The sequence below is a fragment of the Schistocerca piceifrons genome, chromosome 1 (genome assembly GCF_021461385.2).
Source record: "Schistocerca piceifrons isolate TAMUIC-IGC-003096 chromosome 1, iqSchPice1.1, whole genome shotgun sequence".
Taxonomy (NCBI): Eukaryota; Metazoa; Arthropoda; class Insecta; order Orthoptera; family Acrididae; genus Schistocerca; species Schistocerca piceifrons.
The window spans coordinates 1,247,415,281-1,247,437,524 of record NC_060138.1 but is presented as its reverse complement, the minus strand read 5'-3'; the positions used below and the strand labels follow the sequence as shown (position 1 = coordinate 1,247,437,524).

Sequence of the window (22,244 nt, the reverse complement as noted above, 5' to 3'; positions counted from 1 at the left end):
TCAGAATCATTTAATTCAAGTTCAAAGTTAAATCTCTTGTTTCTAAATTGCGTAGAGTCAAGTTGCTTTTGAAATGATTGTTGAGGTAGTCCAAGACTAACCGTATTGTACTGGATTTCGATGTGCTTCAGAAAGAAAGCTCACTATTAACTTCAGTCACTAAATTAACTTTCGATTTTCCGGTTTTATTAATTCTTTTGCTAAATTAAGTCAGAGTGTAGCGAAATTTATTACTTCTGACAAACTTTCAGTTTTCACACTACACGTGTCAACCTTCAGTTGCCACGCTTCTAGTGTTAATTATATGTGTAATAACCTTTCTTTTTCAGTTACTATAGTAATTGTCCTTAGGACTGGCGACCGTGATTTCCCCCAAATCTCAAATATCTAATTACCGCTAGTTAATTGTTAACGTAACGGCCGCACATTTACTTTCTTTATTAACTTTACCCCTTTTCAAAATTAATTTCCACCAGTTTCATTTGCATTTTTCCTTTCATATAGATGTAACCCTTTCCTCCCTCTTTACCGACAGGTTAACTTCGGTGACGATTGCTTTTCCAAAACTCCCATTAGGTACACGCGGTTTCATTTTTCACTGTCATTAAGGTCGGTAAGTGATGGGGGAGGTTACAACCTATGTGTATCTTGTAATACATCGTGTTACGAACCTTCCCAAGGACGAGTATGTGGGCGGCCGTGCAAGGCCGGAAACAAAGAATGAGTCAAAGAGTAATTGATGAATATGAAATTAGATTACGTATTCGGGACCTTTTGACGAAGAAAAACCGCTGCTGTGTCCATAATTGGATATTAATTTTATTTCGAAGTTTCTAAAGATTCAACCGGGAATAAAAGCAGGTAAATAATTACAGAAACGAAAGCAATCTTGTAATAATAATTCCCTACAAAAAGAGAAACTGCAATCTGTAAACAGATCTCGGTTCCCGCAGTTTTGAGAGCAATTACCAAGTTTTTCAAAGTGCTCGCGGCCGTTGAGGAAGATTCAGATTTAAAGGGGTCGTCTTCTTCGCCTTGTGGCTAGATCGAACACACAACATCTCACCGTCCCAACGTCCGAGGCTGCGGGGAGTTTAAGAAACTTCTGGGGCAAAAAGGAAGTGACCAGGTCTATGGAGCAGCAGGTGACAGCTAGCCGCTTGACCACCCAGCAAGTTGGCACACGGAACTATTGTTACTTAAAATACGTCTTGATTGCAATTTTTTTTATTCATATGACCGGTTTCGGTTCATTCAGAACCATCTTCAGATCTGATATTTCAGTTACAGGAGTAACCCGTCCAAATCCAGCAACTTTCACATGCTACGTCACATAAAATTGATTGGCAGAGTGCACGTCATTTATATTAATTATAACACTATAACCGACAAGTGGCGTCTGGTACATTTGTTACATTCCATTTGCACATACTGTATTCAGTAGATCTTTTTCATATTAAAAATACTTAATTAAAATATGTAGATGTCAAGGTTAAAATCTGTACTTAAAAAACAGTAACTTCTGTAAAGTTTGTAAGGTAGGAGACGAGATACTGGCAGAAGTAAAGCTGTGAGTACCGGCCGTGAGTCGTGCTTCGGTAGCTCAGTTGGTAGAGCAATTGCCCGCGAAAGGCAAAGGTCCCGAGTTCGAGTCTCGGTCGGGCACACAGTTTTAATCTGCCAGGAAGTTTCAAAAAACAGTTTTATACGATCTAAAAAACATAGGGCGATTCATATATCTATGGTGCTGGTGTGAACTTGTTTTCCTCTACGGTCTGCTTCCGTGGTTCCCGCCATTTCGGTCCGCTCAGTCGTCTGATGTCCATCGCCGCGGGCAAGAGGGCCGCGCAGGAGGGCCCCGTCAACGACGCCAGGCGCTGCATGCGTCTTCCGGCTTCTCCACCGCACACCATCTCTCATCCCTCGGCCTGGATCTCCACACGCAACAGTTGTCATCTTAGTAGGTCGTCATAAATGCTAAAATAGGCGTTATGATTGAATTCGCTTTGCTCGTTGAGGATTAAATCCGGTTCTTTATTTTTGTGGGTGTATATTTCAATCTCTTCCAAAATGTTAAGAAACCGTCCCTTATGAGCTCTATGCAGGATGTCTAAATTGTGTTCAATGTTCGTGACTGAGTGCTTTGTCGCAGCCAAATGCGCCCCAAAAGCTGTTTTGTTTTGAGAGTAGGTGTGCTTCCTGAATCTGGTTTCAAAGTTCCTACCAGTCTGCCCTATATATTGTTTACAGCAGTCATTACATTTGATCTTATATACACCTGAATCCTGAAATTTGTTCCTACTATTACATATTCTATGCCGGAGCTTCAATTTTAACGTGTTATTTGTTCGGAACCCTATTTTAACGTCGGATTTACGAAAGCATCTTTCAATTTTGTCTGTAATTCTTCCATTGTAAGTGAGAGCTACATATTTTTTCTTGTTTTTCCTCTTAACTGCTACTTAACTTCCTTCTATTTGTTCCATTTGCCTCTTCTTTATCTTCCTATAAATATTCATCACCTGCTTACACGTATATCCATTCGCTACGGCCACTTGTTTCAAAATGCTTAACTCCTTTTCTACTTCCTGTTGGTTTAGTGGCAATCTTAGTAGCCTGTATACCATCGAAGTAAAATATGCCCATTTGTATCGCGGTGGGTGACAAGAGCGCTCATTGATAACTAGATCTGTACACGTAGGTTTTCTGAATATGCTAAATTCATGCTTCTCATCTGTGACGTAGCATGTGAAAGTTGCTGGATTTTGACGGGTTACTCCTGTAACTGAAATATCAGATCTGAAGATGGTTCTGAATGAACCGAAACCGGTCATACGAATAAAAAAAAATTGCAGTCAAGACGGATTTTAAGTAACATTACAAAAATCACTGATTGCTGTTATCCCATAAGACATTATGTCTATTTTTGCAAAGGAACTATTGTTTTCAGTGGTAGATACACTAGCATGAAGTGTTGACCAGCATCGCCGCTCTAGCCCATTCCGGAGCCTCTTCATTGAAGGTCCACTAGCTGACGTCTCACCCGCGATCTATTAGATCTATTATTGCCCATAGGTGCGCTCCGCCATGCGGCGGTGAAGCTTGATGGTTCGTGTCTTCGGGCACGGTCTAATAATGATGCTCGGATTCGATCACCGACTCGGTCATTTGGCTATCGCCAGTATTTCGCAACACGACGGAAGAGTAGCAGCGCCAGCCGTGCGGTAAGATTGAATTCTACCTCCCCTCACCCCCCCCCCCCCTACTTTTGTTACTGAAACCAAGTTCTCGTGGTTCAAGATTCTCACTCAGAAGTGTTATCAGTTCAGTTTATGTAGTGATAGGAGAATTCTGTGTCTCTGTTCTCTATATGTGTTCCGTTAATACGTGTATGCCAGTGAAGGCTGCCCTCAGTTAAGTGTACGTTGCTCTATTCTAAATGTCTGATTCTTTTATTTGTGTTGCGATTTCTACACCTTCCCACAGCATCTACTCAGATTAGTGGCTCCCTGCAAGTAGGGTCGTAGTCCATGCCTTCCCAAGGTCTGATGCTGGGTAGACCAATAAAGTGAGGCCTCAATATTTATCTCACCCACTAACTGTGACGACAGTGTGGTGGTGGTGGTGGGAAGCGGGGGGGGGGGGGGGAGTGGAGGAGGGGGGTGGGGGGGGAAGGACAGTCAGTGGAACCAGTTATTAATTTATTCTGGTTGTGAAGCATACCTCTACTCACACTGACCCACAGAAATTATCTACTTCAATTTTGCTACAAGATAACCTATTACTAGTAGAAACAAACACGTTATCACCAGCAGTATATAATCCATCCTTTATGAAAACCGTTTGGTCCTTTGGAAAAATTTGCACTTGATCTTATCTCCAATTTTAGTCAGCCTTCTGTACCTATAAAGATTTGATCTTCAGTGCTTTCTATTAGGATCTGGAACTCTGATTCTTTCCTAACACTGTTATAACAACTTACAAAACCGACTGTTGCTAGGTCTACTCTCGACCAGTGTTTGCCCTGCACCCTTTGAGACTAAAGCCCTTTCCATATTTTGAACCTGGAACCCGGCCACCCTATGGTATAAATCGAGGAATCTGCACCATACACGGTTATAGAACCGTCTGAGCCTCTGAGTCAGACCCTTCACTTGGGGAGGACGACGGTTCAATCCCACTCCGGCCATCCTGATTTAGGTTTTCCGTGATTTCCCTAAATCGCTTCAGGCAAATTCCAGGGTGATTCCCATGAAAGGGCATGGGCGACTTCCTTACCCATCCTCCCCTAATCTGATGGGACCAGTGACCTCGCTGTTTGGTCCCCTTTCCCGAAAAGCCCAATCCAACCCAACCCTTCACTTGGCTCTGTACAAAAGGTCTGCAATCCCTCGTGTCGACTATACAACAGATGGTGTGATCTGCCTCCAGCTTGTAACCAAGACTGACAGTCTTTACCATCCAAAACCAGGGAGAATCTCTCCCAATCCAAAGCGGGACACATCATTAATATCGACATAAATCACTACATGCAGTTGCCTGCACGCTGTGCTCTTCATTGGCTCTGAAAGAACCCATTTCAAATCTGGGAGGACTCCACCTAGTATGCACATAGTGTGCATACTTGACTTCGTCTCATCCTTGGCAGACATATCCCTCAGTGACCCCATTTTGTGCTGACCACTGGAGCTCCAAATACCAGTAGTGCCATCCTCTGTAAATGCCATGCCTTTCAGGAAGAGAGGCTTCCTTTGAAGCATGACGAGGGACTGTGTCTGGCTCATGATCGTCATCAGCCTGAAACATCTTTGTCAGACGAACTGGGGAGGTACTTCATTCGGCCCCATCGAAAGTTTTGTGTTACCTTCCACACCATTAAACCACCTCCCACTCAGTGTCTTGACAAAAAATAAAAACACCTACAGCTGTCCTTGTGATTTTATTTTATTTTGTCGCTACCATTTTCGATGCTTCATTGCGCCATCTTCGGGCTGTTTTGATGCAGTGCAGGTGGAGAGTTGATGGTTGGCGTGCTGACACGTGAGCTTCAGATTATCTGTGAATCCAGTAGGGCTGGCAACTGATCGCTTATGCATGGAGATCGTATCCACCAGTACCGCATCAATACAGCCTGAAGATGACGCACTGAAGTGTCGAAACTGGTAGCGACAAAATAAAATTAAATCACAAGGACGGCTGTAGGTGTTTTTATTCTTTGTCAAGATAGTAAACGGCCTTCGTCCCAGAGACGTCCTTCAAAAAGGATGGACATACAAAAGCAACATCAGTGTGGTCGGTAACCAGGACAGCAACACTAGTGGGCCAGTTGGGGCACACGCAGGGCATCCCCGCATCCGGCCCTGGCAGTCATGCCCACTGGCAACAGCCTCAAGAAGGGTGACCAAAGCCAGCACAGCCTGGAGCTGTGAGCAACGCTCACCAACTCACCTTGTATATAAACACACCAATCACAGCCCTATCAAGCGGAGAGTGTAACTATACACCAGGTACTTATTAAAATGCGTGACTGTTCCTAGTACATACACAAACACACAAAAATTTAAGAATTTAAGTTACAAAGCACACAGGTAAACCATATGCGTCACTTATAGGTAGAATCTCATAAAATGATTCACAAACGAAACGCTGAGCTGATCCAGGGACAGACGCTGCTGCCTAACTTATCGCGAAATATTTACTTAACCTCTGCAAAGAAATGAAATCAATTAATCGTAATCTCAATTTAGACGAATTTAATCGGATACCTTTGTGAATGATACCAGAGGAACGCATCAAGAAAACGTCCAGCACTTCCCACCCTCAAACGAAGTGTGCTCTAGGTTGCCTTGTTCCAGAGCATACACCAAGCGCGCAGGGGAGGGGGAAGTTTCTGTTACCAACTGTGCACCTGATGTGGTATCGATAGCTACGATGCCACGGATTAGGTACCAGTTAAGTTGGCACTACGACACCGACACCGATGACAGAGCCCTCTAGCCGGCGCTGGAGAGCTCTACGAGCATCGCTACAGATTCTCCCCATTTCATCAGGTGCAGACAGCCAGGAAACATCGCTTCAGCTTAGTTTACTTTTGAGACATTGAGTCAGTTACGATGGGGCCACAACGTCGCACCTACGTGTCGTCACCTAAAGTTATTTAATATGTCTGCATATGTTTATACACTGGTAAAGGTGCTTTAACTGTATTTGCAGTATTGACGTGTATTACCTTTCCCTGCTCCTACCCACGCGCTGCCTTCCAGGCGGGACCGAGCGAGGTGGCGCAGTGGTTAGACACTGGACTCGCGTTCGGGAGGACGACGGTTCAATCCCGCGTCCGACCATCCTGATTTAGGTTTTCCATGATTTCCCTAAATCACTCCAGGCAAATGCCGGGATGGTTCTCCTGAAAGGGCACGGCCGACTTCCTTCTCCATCCTTCCCCAATCCGATGAGACCGATGACCACGCTGTCTGGTCTCCTTCCCCAAAACAACCAACCAACCAACCAACCTTCCAGGCGGGATACATCTACATCTACATTGATACTCCGCAAGCCACCCAACGGTGTGTGGCGGAGGGCACTTTACGTGCCACTGTCATTACCTCCCTTTCCTGTTCCAGTCGCGTATGGTTCGCGGGAAGAACGACTGTCTGAAAGCCTCCGTGCGCGCTCTAATCTCTCTAATTTTACATTCGTGATCTCTTCGGGAGGTATAAGTAGGGGGAAGCAATATATTCGATACTTCATCCAGAAACGCACCCTCTCGAAACCTGGCGAGCAAGCTACACCGCGATGCAGAGCGCCTCTCTTGCAGAGTCTGCCACTTGAGTTTATTAAACATCTCCGTAACGCTATCACGGTTGCCAAATAACCCTGTGACGAAACGCGCCGCTCTTCTTTGGATCTTCTCTATCTCCTCCGTCAGACCGATCTGGTACGGATCCCACACTGATGAGCAATACTAAAGTATAGGTCGAACGAGTGTTTTGTAAGCCACCTCCTTTGTTGATGGACTACATTTTCTAAGCACTCTCCCAATGAATCTGAACCTGGTACCCGCCTTACCAACAATTAATTTTATATAATCATTCCACTCCAAATCGTTCCGCACGCATACTCCCAGATATTTTACAGAAGTAACTGCTACCAGTGTTTGTTCCGCTATCATATAATCATACAATAAAGGATCCTTCTTTCTATGTATTCGCAATACATTACATTTGTCTATGTTAAGGGTCAGTTGCCACTCCCTGCACCAAGTGCCTATCCGCTGCAGATCTTCCTGCATTTCGCTACAATTTTCTAATGCTGCAACTTCCCTGTATACTACAGCATCATCCGCGAAAAGCCGCATGGAACTTCCGACACTATCTACTAGGTCATTTATATATATTGTGAAAAGCAATGGTCCCATAACACTCCCCTGTGGCACGCCAGAGTTTACTTTAACGTCTGTAGACGTCTCTCCATTGATAACAACATGCTGTGTTCTGTTTGCTAAAAACTCTTCAATCCAGCCACACAGCTGGTCTGATATTCCGTAGGCTCTTACTTTATTTATCAGGCGACAGTGCGGAACTGTATCGAACGCCTTCCGGAAGTCAAGAAAAATAGCATCTACCTGGGAGCCTGTATCTAATATTTTCTGGGTCTCATGAACAAATAAAGCGAGTTGGATCTCACACGATCGCTGTTTCCGGAATCCATGTTGATTCCTACGTAGTAGATTCTGGGTTTCCAGAAATGACATGATACGCGAGCAAAAAACATGTTCTAAAATTCTACAAGAGATCGACGTCAGAGATATAGGTCTATTGTTTTGCGCATCTGCTCGACGACCCTTCTTGAAGACTGGGACTACCTGTGCTCTTTTCCAATCATTTGGAACCCTCCGTTCCTCTAGAGACTTGCGGTACACGGCTGTTAGAAGGGGGGCAAGTTCTTTCGCGTACTCTGTGTAGAATCGAATTGGTATCCCATCAGGTCCAGTGGACTTTCCTCTATTGGGTGATTCCAGTTGCTTTTCTATTTCTTGGACACTTATTTCGACGTCAGCCATTTTTTCGTTTGTGCGAGGATTTAGAGAAGGAACTGCAGTGCGGTCTTCCTCTGTGAAACAGCTTTGGAAAAAGGTGTTTAGTATTTCAGCTTTATGCGTGTCATCCTCTGTTTCAATGCCATCATCATCCCGTAGTGTCTGGATATGCTGTTTCGAGCCACTTACTGATTTAACGTAAGACCAGAACTTCCTAGGGTTTTCCGTCAACTCGGTACATAGAATTTTACTTTCGAATTCAATGAACGCTTCACGCATAGCCCTCCTTACGCCAACTTTGACATCGTTTAGCTTCTGTTTGTCTGAGAGGTTTTGGCTGCGTGTAAACTTGGAGTGGAGCTCTCTTTGCTTTTGCAGTAGTTTCCTAACTTTGTTGTTGTACCACGGTGGGTTTTTCCCGTCCCTCACAGTTTTACTCGGCACGTACCTGTCTAAAACGCATTTTACGATTGCCTTGAACTTTTTCCATAAACACTCAACATTGTCAGTGTCGGAACAGAAATTTTCGTTTTGATCTGTTAGGTAGTCTGAAATCTGCCTTCTATTACTCTTGCTAAACAGATAAACCTTCCTCCCTTTTTTTATATTCCTATTAACTTCCATATTCAGTGATGCTGAAACGGCCTTATGATCACTGATTCCCTGTTCTGTACATACAGAGTCGAAAAGTTCGGGTCTGTTTGTTATCAGTAGGTCCAAGATGTTATCTCCACGAGTCGGTTCTGTGGGAAGACAGACTTTCGCCTCGTAACACTGACTAAACCTCTCTGGTTTCAGCACTATGTACCCGCAAGTTAAGTTTCTACTGTGATTCCACTTCTCTCTGAGGACTGGACGCACTGGAGGGAATTTCAAAACACTCCTATTACAGCATTTACTCGCTCATACAGGGTAAACGGGGAAACAACAGACTGTGCTATGGGTAGCAAGTAAAGAAAGTTGCTCATCCCCTTTCCAGAGGCTACGTGTTGCTGTGGCAGTGAAATGGCAGAAAAACTGGACTGTCTGCATGTTAAGGTGGCAGAAGCAGTTAATCCTTATGAAATGGAAGCTACTGACCAATATCAACTTTCGATAAGAAACCGTCCAGGTATTTGTCTCCAACGACTTCGGGAAACCGCTGTACACCTAAATACCAATGAATGGACGGGGATCTGAACCCAGCACCTTCAAAATCGGAGTCATGGTAATGCAAAAGGATCGTGAAAACACGAAAGAGGAACAGTTTTGGGCAACTCATTACCTCGCGCACTACCTCGCTCCTTGTATAAATACCACCAGCGTTTTGGTGGAAGTGTCATGAACGACGGTAGCGAAAAATATTTTTAGAGTTCTTGTCCAAACGCATTTTATGAACATCAGCCGTGATGTTTGGTAGGTTCAAGTGGAACTATACTCTGATCTCCAAGACAATCTGGTTTTTCGCGATGGCCTTATTTATCTCGATTTATTCAAATCGAAAGTTTATACGCTTCTTCTTGCTCGAATAGTCGAAGTAAGCAGTTTTCAGGTAGTATCCTGGTGATCTCGGATGATATTCTGAAAACTGTAGGACGTGTTGAGAACCATACTTCAAATACATCAAAGGATTAGTGTAAGCAAGAATCACTTCGACTGACCAAACACTCCAGGCCCACTTAGAGATACGAGTAGTGTTACTTCATTTTTACCTAAGGAATTCTGGCTCAAAGAATTTTCTACTGTTGTCGGTAGCACCATGTATAAACAGTTTTGTAAAATTTTCTCGTCGGAAATGGCTGTCCAATTTGTCTGGCTCATATTGACAACAAATCGGTCAGTATCTCTACGCTTCAAACAGCAGTGCTTTGTACCTGATAGCGAAGTTACATTTTCGCTGCAAAATAAAGAAAAAGCTGAAAATTTGAATGCTGGTCAGTTCCTGGAATTATTTCAGTATTTACCAATTCGCGCACAATGCATTATACAAAAACGAGGCCGTTAAGCGCTTATTCCTCTTTTTTTTATTTTTGATAATCCTATATTTCACGCACAATGCATCAATGCTTACCGGGTGTTTTTCACAGCATTAAACCACGTGATCTGTATATTTATTTTCTTTTCCCGCTGTTTGCTGGTCGAACAATATGCGCGTGAGCCGATGTGGTCGCTCACAGGACTTTAAAATAGTGAACACGTCTGTAAAACATCCATTCCACCAGAATTAACGAACATTTATGAGCAGCGATACTTCATATCTGTCCCTTTAGTAGTAATTTCCATACGGAGTACTCATTAAAATTATATTACAAAACTGTTATTATTTTCTCTATAGCGTTCCGGTGTTGCCTATTTGCAGAACCAAGCCAAAGGGTGTGGAGGAAGATGTAGTCGAAGTTTTGATCATTACAGACAGTGCACTAGCTCAGCAGAACAAGTATGGGCGAAGCAATCAGCTGTGAAATCGTTAATAGTGTTTTTTGATTTAGGAAAGACACGGAGAAACACCAGAACTATAGCTCAGGTCCACAGAAACACGAAACTACTGCCGAGTACAGCTCAGCTGCTCACATCCTGTTTCAAACAGAACACACATAAAGACGAAAGTAAGACCTGGGCAGTTTGATCTGTTTGTGTTAACCTAAGATGATAGTTCAGATATAGGCGACCACGTCACAAACAGGAAATGAGCTGATAGGAAGAGCATCCGGGGAACTGAGCGCATAATTAAGTGTGCAAATTGGGATTAAAATATAATGACCATGGGCTACTGCGAAGGTGTAACAGGAAAAGTCATAAAATGAAGATCTACGTTGGCGATAGGAATGAGAAAATACAAAGACTCTCTGAGTTCCGCAATAAACTTCAGATAGCCGTAGCAATTAAGCTGTTCCAAAATCACAAGAACAGGGTGCGTACTTTGAAAAGCCAGAAGGCCCAGAAAGAAACCAGTTGGATTACATCGTATTGAGAGAGAAATTCCAAAATCGGAGTGGAGGGCGTGGGACGTTTACATCACCTGTAGTTGCAGAATTTAGTAACAATGTTGAACAGGCTGTATTCAGGAACAAGGAATGGGATACTGGAATACTGACTATGGTGGTGTTCATTCGATGTTTTCTAAGTTTGCGGATAGTGTAGTGGGTAAATCCGTTGCTACGGAATATAGACTATTTAAGGGAGTTTTGTTATCAGCGAGGCAAAATAATGCATGACAGACTCAGCAAGGGACACATAAGAGCCTGTGCAAAACCAGAGAGCATTCCTCGCTAATACAAGTCCAAAATATCAAACTTCAAAAATACATTTCTGTGAATGTGAGTCTGGAGTACAGCATTGTATGTTTAGTATGGTCTAACGCAGATATAAATTCTGAGTTGTACCCTCGATAATTAGCAATGGAGTTCTCTGGCGAACAAATGCGCAAAATATGAACACAACTACAGAAGAAGGCCATAAGAATAAAAATACTATAAATATGTGTTAAAATATTTTGGGATTTTAACTATGCCATATGAGTACATTTAGCAATCAGCTATACTCATCAAAAATAATCTTCATAATCACTGCATATACGGCTGTGGAATACCTATGCATTTGTCTTTCCAGATTTTCTAGCTTCTGTCGCACACTCCGACTCTTAGAATATTATCCTTTTGTTGGTTATTCCACGTTTTTCTCTTGTAAATCTGAATGGCGGCTACTCCTGGATCTCTAGCGATGGAAAGGTCATCTTGACGCTTCTTCACATTGTGTTTAGTACCTTCTGCTTCCACTTGCCGTTAATCGTTGCTGATTCTTTCGTCTTTTAGGGCCATTTTCCCACCCAAACAGTAAGAGACTGCCCTGATCCTCTGTCCGCTCGTCCACCCTCATTGACAAGAACGTTGGCAGAACGACGGTGACTTTTATGCCGGAGGTCTTCGGTTGTTATTGCTGGTGATTTGAATTCAGAATGTAAGCAATGACTAAGTTAGAACCTGTGACCCAGGGCATGCTCGTTACAAGTGAAAGAGGCTACTCCTATATCTGTGCATTAGAGGTTTAAAAAAAAAATTTACGCATCCTGAATGGCTTAGCTCAACTGTAGTGGGCAAATAATGTAGATGTACTATCTATTTCTAACCGTAATTTAATCGTAGACATAGGAATATTCAATATGGGTGGATAAAATTTAGCGTTAAGTTACTGCAGGTCAAGTATGGAGAAAGGAGGAGTTGTTACTTGATACCCAGATAGTTTTCAATGACCAAAACATTGATCTTTTGCCGACAAAGATATACAGGGCTCGATATTGTGATTTTGGATTAATTATGAAACATATAATTGCCTTGTCAAACTTCTTAATTACCCAGCGGAATAAGATAATATTAAGTGGAAATTTCAGTTTAATTTTTTTTATCTTAAGTATTTTAGAGCTATACAATGTTCCTTCTCACTTTACATTCTCTTGCTCCTCTTGCGACAAAAGTTATGGGAACCAGCACAACTGTTTTTGACAATATTTTTAAGAATGAATAAAGATCATACAATCATAATATAATTCCCAGGTTTATAGTCTACTAGACCATGATAGTCAACTACTGACGTTTAATATCAGAGTGCGTAACATGATAAAAATAACGGGATAATGACTATGGTAATCAGTGAAAAACGAATAGGGAAAGTTGAAAACATTCTGTAAGAGAGTCACACGCTACTTATAAATTAATGTGGCAGAAGAAAATTTAATATACCTAAACCCTTGGCTACAAATGGAATAAGAGTATTATTCGCAACTGAGAGAAGATTTTATTTGGCATCCACGGACATTAATGATGTAAGGGTGAAATTATATAGAAAACTGCACTGAAAAATTCTGACAAAAATGCTGTATCAAAATGTCTTCACTTCTTCACTTCACAGAAAAAATAAGCGTCTACAGTAATCAGATGAGAAATATTTGAACGATATTGAAAAAGGAAACCGGAAGCTAGCTCTAAAAGTTCAAAAACCTTTAATAACATTTTATGTTGTTAATAGATAGCTGAGGGTTGAACACTTCCTTAGTAGATAGCCTTCCACACCAATGATAAAGCTTAATTTCATCTAATATCTCCAAAAAACATTTTCATTGTTATCAAGTCAAAAATAAATTTCAAATGTTTATGATAGAGTAAATAGTAAATCAATGAAGTATTGTTCTGCTAATTTAGTGTATTAATCAGCTTGTATAATCAGTCTTCTCGCATTGATGTTTTTCTCAAAGAGAGTTGGACATTCTATTGTCAAGGCACTTAACAAAAAAGAAGAGAAAACGATGGAAAAGAATTACTGATGCATCTCCTTATTACGAGTATTTTCAAAAGAATTACAGAGAATCGTATACATTCTGTTCTCAGTAACATACCGTTTTCAATAAGGTCTGTTAACAGGCTGTAGGCATATTTACCTTATCACGTGACATACTGAACTCAATAAATCAAGAACTGTAAATCCCTAGGATGGAGCCAAACGACCCAAAATTTTTACATAAACTAAAAATGTTCTTAATAAAATCTTTTGATAGTCAATATCGCAAGTAAATAATATTAAGGTATGACCACAGGGGAGAGTTATGGGACCATTGCTTTTCACAATATATATAAATGACCTAGTACATAGTGTCGGAAGTTCCATGCGAGTTTTCGCGGACGATGCTGTTGTATATAGAGAAGTTGCAGCATCAGAAAATTGCAGCGAAATGCAGGAAGATCTGTAGCGGATAGGCACTTTGTGCAGGGAGTGGCAACTGACCCTTAACATAGACAAATATAATGCATTGCGAATACATAGAAAGAAGGATCCTTTATTGTATGATTATATGATAGCGGAACAAACACTGGTAGCAGATACTTCTGTAAAACATGTGGGAGTATGCGTACGGAACCATTTGAAGTGGAATGCTCATATAAAGTTAATTGTTGGTAAGGTGGGTGCCAGGTTGAGATTCATTGGGAGAGTCCTTAGAAAATGTAGTCCATCAACAAAGGAGGTGGCTTACAAAACACTCGTTCGACCAATACTTGAGTATTGCTCATCAGTGTGGGATCCGTACCAGGTCGGGTTGACAGAGGAGATATAGAAGATCCAAAGAAGAGAAGCGCGTTTCGTCACAGGGTTATTTGGTAGGCGTGATAGCGTTACGGAGATGCTTAGCAAAGTGGCAGACTCTGCAAGAGAGGCGCTCTGCATCGCGGTGTAGCTTGCTCGCCAGGTTTAGAGAGGGTGCGTTTCTGAATATATTGATTCCCCCTACTTATACCTCCCGAGGAGATCACGAATGTAAAATCAGAGAGATTCGAGCGCATACGGAGGCTTTCCGGCAGTCGTTCTACCCGCGAACCATATGCGACTGGAACAGGAAAGTGAGGTAATGACAGTGGCACGTAAAGTGCCCTCCACCACACACCGTTTGGTGGGTTGCGGAGTATAAATGTAGATGTAGATGTAGACTTGTATCAGATATTTATATTGCAATATTCATATCTGGAATAATAACAGAAAACTGCAATAAGGAAGAGTACCAGAAGAGATTGCCTAAATCTTTATAATTTAAGGAAAACTTCAATTAAATACCAATTATAAAAATTTGTTTATTGTCTACCCATAAAATGAGGCTGAGACACAACTTCTGCATCAAAGTGGGTATCAATAAAATAATGACATTCACCACTGAGGTAAAATATTAGCTATTCAAAGGCTAAGAAGTAAACAAAGACGCCACTACAAAATGGAATAAAAAATGCATTAAACGAAGTTCAATTACACAGAGTACAAACCAACCTTACAAGCCTGCATTGATATGCATATACATTTTATTGCATATATTACATATCCTTATTCACTGTAACTATGTTTTTACGTGTGTCTTTTCTTGTGGTACTGCCTGAGCGCTCATAATCGTTTAGCCTGCTTAAAATTCTGAATGGGTCACATACTACTAGGCCCACTAACATTCTTGTGCATAACATGGTGTTGCTTGACAGGTGTAACTACGCTGTGTTCAAAGTGTTGCATACGAATGCGGACTTGTAAGATACAACTGTACTTTGCGTAATTCTGCTTGGTTTATTCCTGTTTTAATAACCTTTTGTATTCTATTTTGTACTGACGTCTTTGTTTATTTCTTAGGCCTTCAGTACATAATATTTTATCTTAATGATATATGCCACTATTTTATTGAGGTCCGTCTCTTACATTGGTGTCCAACGCGATGTAGATGTTCTATCTTAGCCTTATTTTACGAGCAGATGCTGCATACGCTTTTTGTAATCGGTATATAGTTGAGCTTTTGCTTATATTATTAAGGTTTCTGTACTGTGAACTTGTCCTTTGTATACCTCCTTATATAATTCTAGATCTGAAGTAGACTGTACAACTATTTGGAACTAGTCATCACTTAATGTTATTTGCCTCAGATCGGTATTGTTGAAACATTTTATTAATTTTTTAACTTTATATAGTCAGAAATTACAATCACTGGGGAAATTTTGTGTTTCACACACCGCTTTGTTTTGAATGAGCCATGATATCTTAATGTATAAGAAGTTAGAAGTCGTATAGGAATGAAAACTAGTACCAGTCTCCTCACTGAAAGAACAACTACTGAAATATTGGGAAACATCAATAGATGGTTCAAGGCAAGTTGATTATCATTCAGTTTTGACAAGTGTCAGTAAATGTGGTTCAGTACTCCACTACTGTAAAACAGGTGTCTCCCAACAGTGAACAGAAAGTAGGAAGGGCCAAGAATTTGGACTTCAAGGACGTCATATTAGTACAGAAAGGAGTCGTATACACAGGTACACGTTATTGAGCAATCTACAAGAGCATGTAAAATGACATATAGAGTGTGTCATGAGTGAAGGAAGGCATTAAGCAAATAACTAAAAGATCCCCAACAATAGTCGGTTTTGTACGATCAGTGACTGATCAGCATTACTGAATGCGTGATATGAGAAATTTGCATTTACCAGGTCTGTTAAGAAAATAACTGAACTTAATTTTCTTAAAACATTATTATTAATTTTAAAGATTATTACTCACATACTTTTCCCAGCGGCGTTTTCATTTCGCGAATCAGGCCTGTATTGTTTCATCTAAGATGGCTTTTAAGTTCTGTGACGAATTGCCTTTGATGCCATCAACATTCTGAAAACGGTGAGCTTTCAGTACTGATTTTAATATAGCAAATAAGAAGAAATCGCAATGAGCCAGGACTGGTGAGTAAAGAGACTATGGCAGGCCAGGATTTTGACAGAAACCTGACGAACTGACAAATGGTTCAAATGGCTCTAAGCACTATGGGACTTAACATCTGACATCAGTCCCGTAGACTTAGAACTACTTAAACGTAACTAACCTAAGGACATCACACACATCCATGCCCGAAGCATTATTCGAATCTGCGACCGTAGCAGCAGCGCGGTTCCGGACTGAAGCTCCTAAAACCGACGAACTGACAGAGCGAAGTGTGTGGGCAATCTTTCGTGGTGCAAGAACCATGAACTGTCACGCCACAACTCTGATCTCTTTATGCGGATGTTTCCAAGTGGCAGTTGCAGAACACACAGTTAACTGTTTCATCTTAAAGCAAGAATTCAAAATTCACGGTTCTGTTAAAGTCGAAAGAAACCGCAAACAACACTTTGACATTGGATCGAGACTGTCGTGCTTTCTTGGGATGTTGGATTGTTTGACAATCCGGTGTAATGATTGAACATTTGTCTCAGCGGCTGTAGCGGTTATGGTCCTTTGCATGAATGTTTCATCAACATAGAGCAACTCGATTTTCTTTGCATTGTTCTGTCAGCAAACAAAGAACAAATTGTGCTACAACTTGATGCATTTTCAGTTTTTCCAGCAAAATTTCACATCGTTACCAAACTGAAATGTTAACCCCTTCTACAATTTCTCTGATAGTCAGTCAAGTTTTCAAGTAGCAGATCATCGATTTCTTGAACGTGTGATTCATCAGTTGAAGTCGAAGGCGTTTTTGGTCAACGATCTTCTTCAGTTGACTGACGATGACTTGCGAATCACGAAAATCATTTGCAACGTTTCGTGCGACCCAGGACATCATTCTGTAGGCTTGTTTCAAAAGCTGAACCAGTCCTCTAAAGGTTCCGAAGGTTCCATATAATTTTATATTGCACACATTTCACAAACCACCACTAATACATAAACAATTAGATGAGATACCATTGCTTCAAACATGAGTTAATGCGAATGGCAGCACTGCCAACCGCATACCATTCAATATCTCCGTTAGCGTGTAATTCAAAATGTTCGGTTATCTTCCAAACAGTCTTCGTATTTGTTAAGAATAGGTTGCTCATCATTATTTTTTGACTGAAATGAACACAGTGCCACTGTTTACCACTAGTCCTCAGTTGTGGAGTGTTTTCGCTGCGACGTTCATCGGTTCTCTGATTGTCTAGATGCAGCGATCGACGATTTTCTCTCCTGTGTCAAGCTCTACGTGTTATAAAAACACTTACACTCAGTGTTTGCAAGGACACTACTGGCCATTAAAATTGCTACACCACGAAGATGACGTTCTACAGACGCGAAATTTAACCGACAGGAAGAAGCTGCTGTGATGTGCAAATGATTAGCTTTTCAGAGCATTCATACAATGTTGGCGCCGGTGGCGACACCTACAACGTGCTGACATAAAGAAAGTTTCCAACCGATTTCTCATACACAATCAGCAGTTGACCGGCGTTGCCTGGTGAAACGTTGTTGTGATGCCTCGTGTAAGGAGGAGAAATGCGTACCATAACGTTTCCGACTTCGATAAAGGTCAAATTGTAGCCTATCGCGATTGCGGTTTATCGTATCTCGACATTGCTGCTCGCGTTGGTCGAGATCCAATGACTGTTAGCAGAATATGGATTCGGTGGGTTCAGGAAAGGTAATACAGAACGCTGTGCTGGATCCAAACGGCCTCGTATCAATAGCAGTCGAGATGACAGGCATCTTATCCGCATGGCTGTAACGGATCGTGCAGCCACGTCTCGATCCCTGACTCAACAGATGGGTGCGTTCGCAAGACAACAACCATCTGCACGAACAGTTCGACGACGTTCGTATGCAGCAGCATGGACTATCAGCTCGGAGACCGTGGCTGCGGTTACCCATGACGATGCATCACAGACAGAAGCGCCTGCGATGGTTTACTCAACGACGAACTTGGGGGCACGAATGGCAAAACGCCTTTTTTTCGGATGAATCCAGATTCTGTTTACAGCACCATGATGGTCGCATCAGTGTTTGGCGTCATCGCGGTGAACGCACATTGGAAGCGTGTATTCGTCATCGCCATACTGGCGTATCACCCGGTGTGATGGTATGGGGTGCCATTGGTTACACGTCTCGGTCACCTCTTGTTCGCATTGACGGCACATTGAACAGTGGAAGTTACTGTGGTGTCACCGCCAGACACCACACTTGCTAGGTGGTAGCCTTTAAATCGGCCGCGGTCCGTTAGTATACGTCGGACCCGCGTGTCGCCACTGTCAGTGATTGCAGACCGAGCGCCGCCACACGGCAGGTCTAGAGAGACGTCCTAGCACTCGCCCCAGTTGTACAGCCGACTTTGCTAGCGATGGTTCACTGACAAATTACGCTCTCAATTGCCGAGACGATAGTTAGCATAGCCTTCAGCTACGTCATTTGCTACGACCTAGCAAGGCGCCATTATCATTTGCTATTTATCTTGTGATGCATGTACCGTCAGACCGATGTTCACCAATTATGGATTAAAGTTAAGTATTCCATCAGCTACGTACTTTTTTTGCTAGTATAATTACTTTACCTGTTCCAGACCTCACGCCAGCCTGCGTGAGCTTAAACGCGTGCCTTTCGGCTTCCTCCCGTCCTAGTGGATTGGCTGTCTTGCCAGTCCACAACAGTTACATTTCAGATGTGTTACGACCCGTGGCTCTACCCTTCATTCGATCCCTGCGAAACCCTACATTTCAGCAGGATAATGCACGATCGCATGTTGCAGGTCCCGTACGGGCCTTTCTGGATAGAGAAAATGTTCGACTGCTGCCCTGGCCAGGACGTTCTCCAGATCTCTCACCAATTGAAAACGCCTGGTCAATGGTGGCCGAGCAACTGTCTCGTCACAATACGCCAGTCACTACTCTTGATGAACTGTGTATCGTGTTCAAGCTGCATGGGCAGCTGTACCTGTACACGCCATCCAAGCTCTGTTTGACTCAATGCCCAGGCGTATCAAGGCCGTTATTACGGCCAGAGGTGGTTGTTCAGGGTACTGATTTCTCAGGATCTATGCACCCTAATTGCATGAAAATGTAAACACATGTCAGTTCTAGTATAATATATTTGCCCAATTAATACCCGTTTATCATCTGCATTTCTTCTTGGTGTAGCAATTTTAATGGCCAGTAGTTTATTTGTCCTATATATGCTGTCCTATCACATTAGTGTGACCTGGTGACAAAAACTTGAACAACCACGTTTTGTAGTGCGGGCTGCTATGGGACGTGACGGAAGAGAGTGACTGAGCGTTCGGTAGGTACCGGCAGGAATGTGGTGCCATGCAGACTCCAGCCGCGTGGCCAGCTGCGCTAGGTTTCTCAGTTGAGGATCCGTCACGCGAACAGCCCTGTGGACTGGGTGTAAACACGGCGAGTTTGGTGGTCAACAACGTTAGTTAAGCTTCTCCTGGTGCCCTTCGAACCACTCACGTACACTGCGAGCCATGTGGTGCGTTGTGCTGTCCCGTTGGTAGATGCCATCTAGCCGAAGAAAAACAAACTATAGGTAGGGGTGGACATGGTCCCCAAGGATAGATGCAGATTTGTATTGATTCACTGTGCCTTCCGCAATGACCAACCAGAGAATGCCACGAAATCAATCCGCAGCCCATAACGCTCCTTCCTGCTTGCAGCGTGTTTGCTTTCAGACGTTTCACGCAGTACGAGCCAACGCCCATCTGGCCGAGAGAGCAGAAATGTCATTTAGCTCAAAAGGCCATCTGTCACCTTTAAGTGGATGACCAGCTGCGGTATTCGCATGCAAATTCCTGCCTTTGTCGCCCAATAACAGCAGTTGGCATGAGGGCGTGAACTACTCGCCTGTTGCGGAAGCCCATACGCAGCAACAAGCGCTAAACAACCATTGAGGGCTGACAGTTGGTCAAGAATTGCACTCCTATTCGCCCGTACACGTCGCAGCTGTTATTTGCAGCCATCATGCATGGTCCGTGGTGTATCACAGTTGCCTCATCGCCGGATGTTCAAATGGCTCTGAGCACTATAGGACTTAACTTCTGAGGTCATCAGTTCCCTAGAACTTAGAACTACTTAAACCTAACAAACCTAAGGACATCACACACATCCATGCCCGAGGCAGGATTCGAACCTGCGACCGTAGCGGTCGCGCGGTTCCAGACTGTAGCGCTTAGAACCGCTCGGCCACTCCGGGACTTGCTTTATATATCCTCCACTGTTACTGCTGTCGTCTGGTGTCTGTGAGTGGTTACTGCACGTTGACATCAACCATAGGGGGTGATCACATTAATGTGACTGGATCGTCTAGCTAAATCTCAGTCCTCTCTAACGCTTTTCCCTTCTGTGACTCCTTGTACTACTATGTTTTTATTTCGTATCATAAATTTGTCCTATCATCCTGTCCCTGTGATTTCACGCATTTCGTATCTCCATGATTTTGAAGAAACTCTCTTCTCTCACTGTATTATTAGTCTATTTAAATTTTAACATGCAAAACTAAAGTTTAACAATTTGATTCACTTCTTTTCTGGTTTCCCCACACTTCGGTGCAATGCAGTGTACCAATGTACACTCTCAGATTTTCTTTCTCAAATAAAGGTTTATGTTAACAGCTGGTATACGTCCCTTGGCAATGAATGCTATTTTTCCCTTTGATAGTCTTCTTGTACCTTCCGTCAGTGCTCTGCCATTGCCGGACGGAGTAGCCGAGCGGTTCTAGATGCTACAGTCAGGAACCGCGCGACCGCTGCGGTCGCAGGTTCGAATCCTGCCTCGGGCTTCTATGTGTGATGTCCTTAGGTTAGTTAGGTTTAAGTAGTTCTAAGTTCTAGGGGACTGATGACCCCAGTTGTTAAGTCCCATAGTGCTCAGAGGCAGTTGAACCATTTTTAGCTCTGCCAGTAGTTATTTTCTTACAAGGTAGTGGTTGCTTCAGGTCCCCTGGTAGATGTCCGTTACGGCTTTCTGCGACACCTCTGGACTTTTGCCTTTCTTTGGTTGACTCGGAGTCCATATTTCGTTCGCTGTACAGTGTTATTTCCTTGTACCTATATCTTACAACAGGGTGAATAGTATGTGAAATTACAGCTCTAGCCAGTCTCTCCAAATGCCGAGAGCCGTGTATGCACTGTGCGAGGTCACAAAGGAAGAGGTCCCGATTAATTATCACATTTATATTCCTGTGGAATATTGATACCTTCCTTGCAACTAACACTCTGGTGTATGTCATTTCTTAATATCATTTTTATTTCGACGTCTGTATAATTTTACGTGCAGATATGTTTGTCAAAGCAATAGCAGAGAATAAAGAGGAAGTCATAACCAGATTCCTTACGTGCTAGATAGCCGTATTCAGGAAATGGCTAAATGATACACTCATCACAAAAGAATGTAGCAATTTCTCCAAAATGTTTACAACCGTTATAATCCTCTGAAAGTTGGAACTGCTCATTTTTCTTCAAGAAGAGGCCTTTTTACTTTCAATGTCCTCCCTTGCGTCGGTTGGCGTGAGGGCAGGACGGCAGACCTAAGGAGTGAAGGTATTATCTATCATCTGTGTGCCACCACGTAGAACGTACTCCCTGTCCTTCTCAGCAGGTGGCCGGAGACCTCTTTTTCGTTGTCAAAGGCTTTCTCGTGAGTTTTTTCGTGTAATGGGCTATGCACCAGGTGACTGTAGGATTTCCAGCAGCTATTTGTTAATTCCAATGAAAACCAATTTTCTTTCAGCTGTATTTGTTATTTTATTTTGCAACTTACCTCATGTACGTACAATCGACTTCAAGACCATATTGTATCGTCTTTGTTAGTTGAGACTGGTCACTGCAAGGTCATAAAATTTCGGAACGCGGCCGTCTCATTCCTGATCTGTGCATCCAGATATCAGCGGTTGCATTAGATGCTGACACTTACCGCATTCGGTCCCAGGAACTTACCGATAG

At 42.6% G+C, this 22,244-nt stretch overlaps 1 non-coding gene across 1 annotated transcript; it reads left to right on the top strand.

The window, feature by feature from the left end:
• Nucleotides 1-1,591: 1,591 nt before the first annotated feature.
• On the top strand, nucleotides 1,592-1,666 carry Trnas-cga. Its single transcript has one exon. It is a non-coding gene; the product is annotated as a tRNA-Ser (tRNA).
• Nucleotides 1,667-22,244: the final 20,578 nt, after the last annotated feature.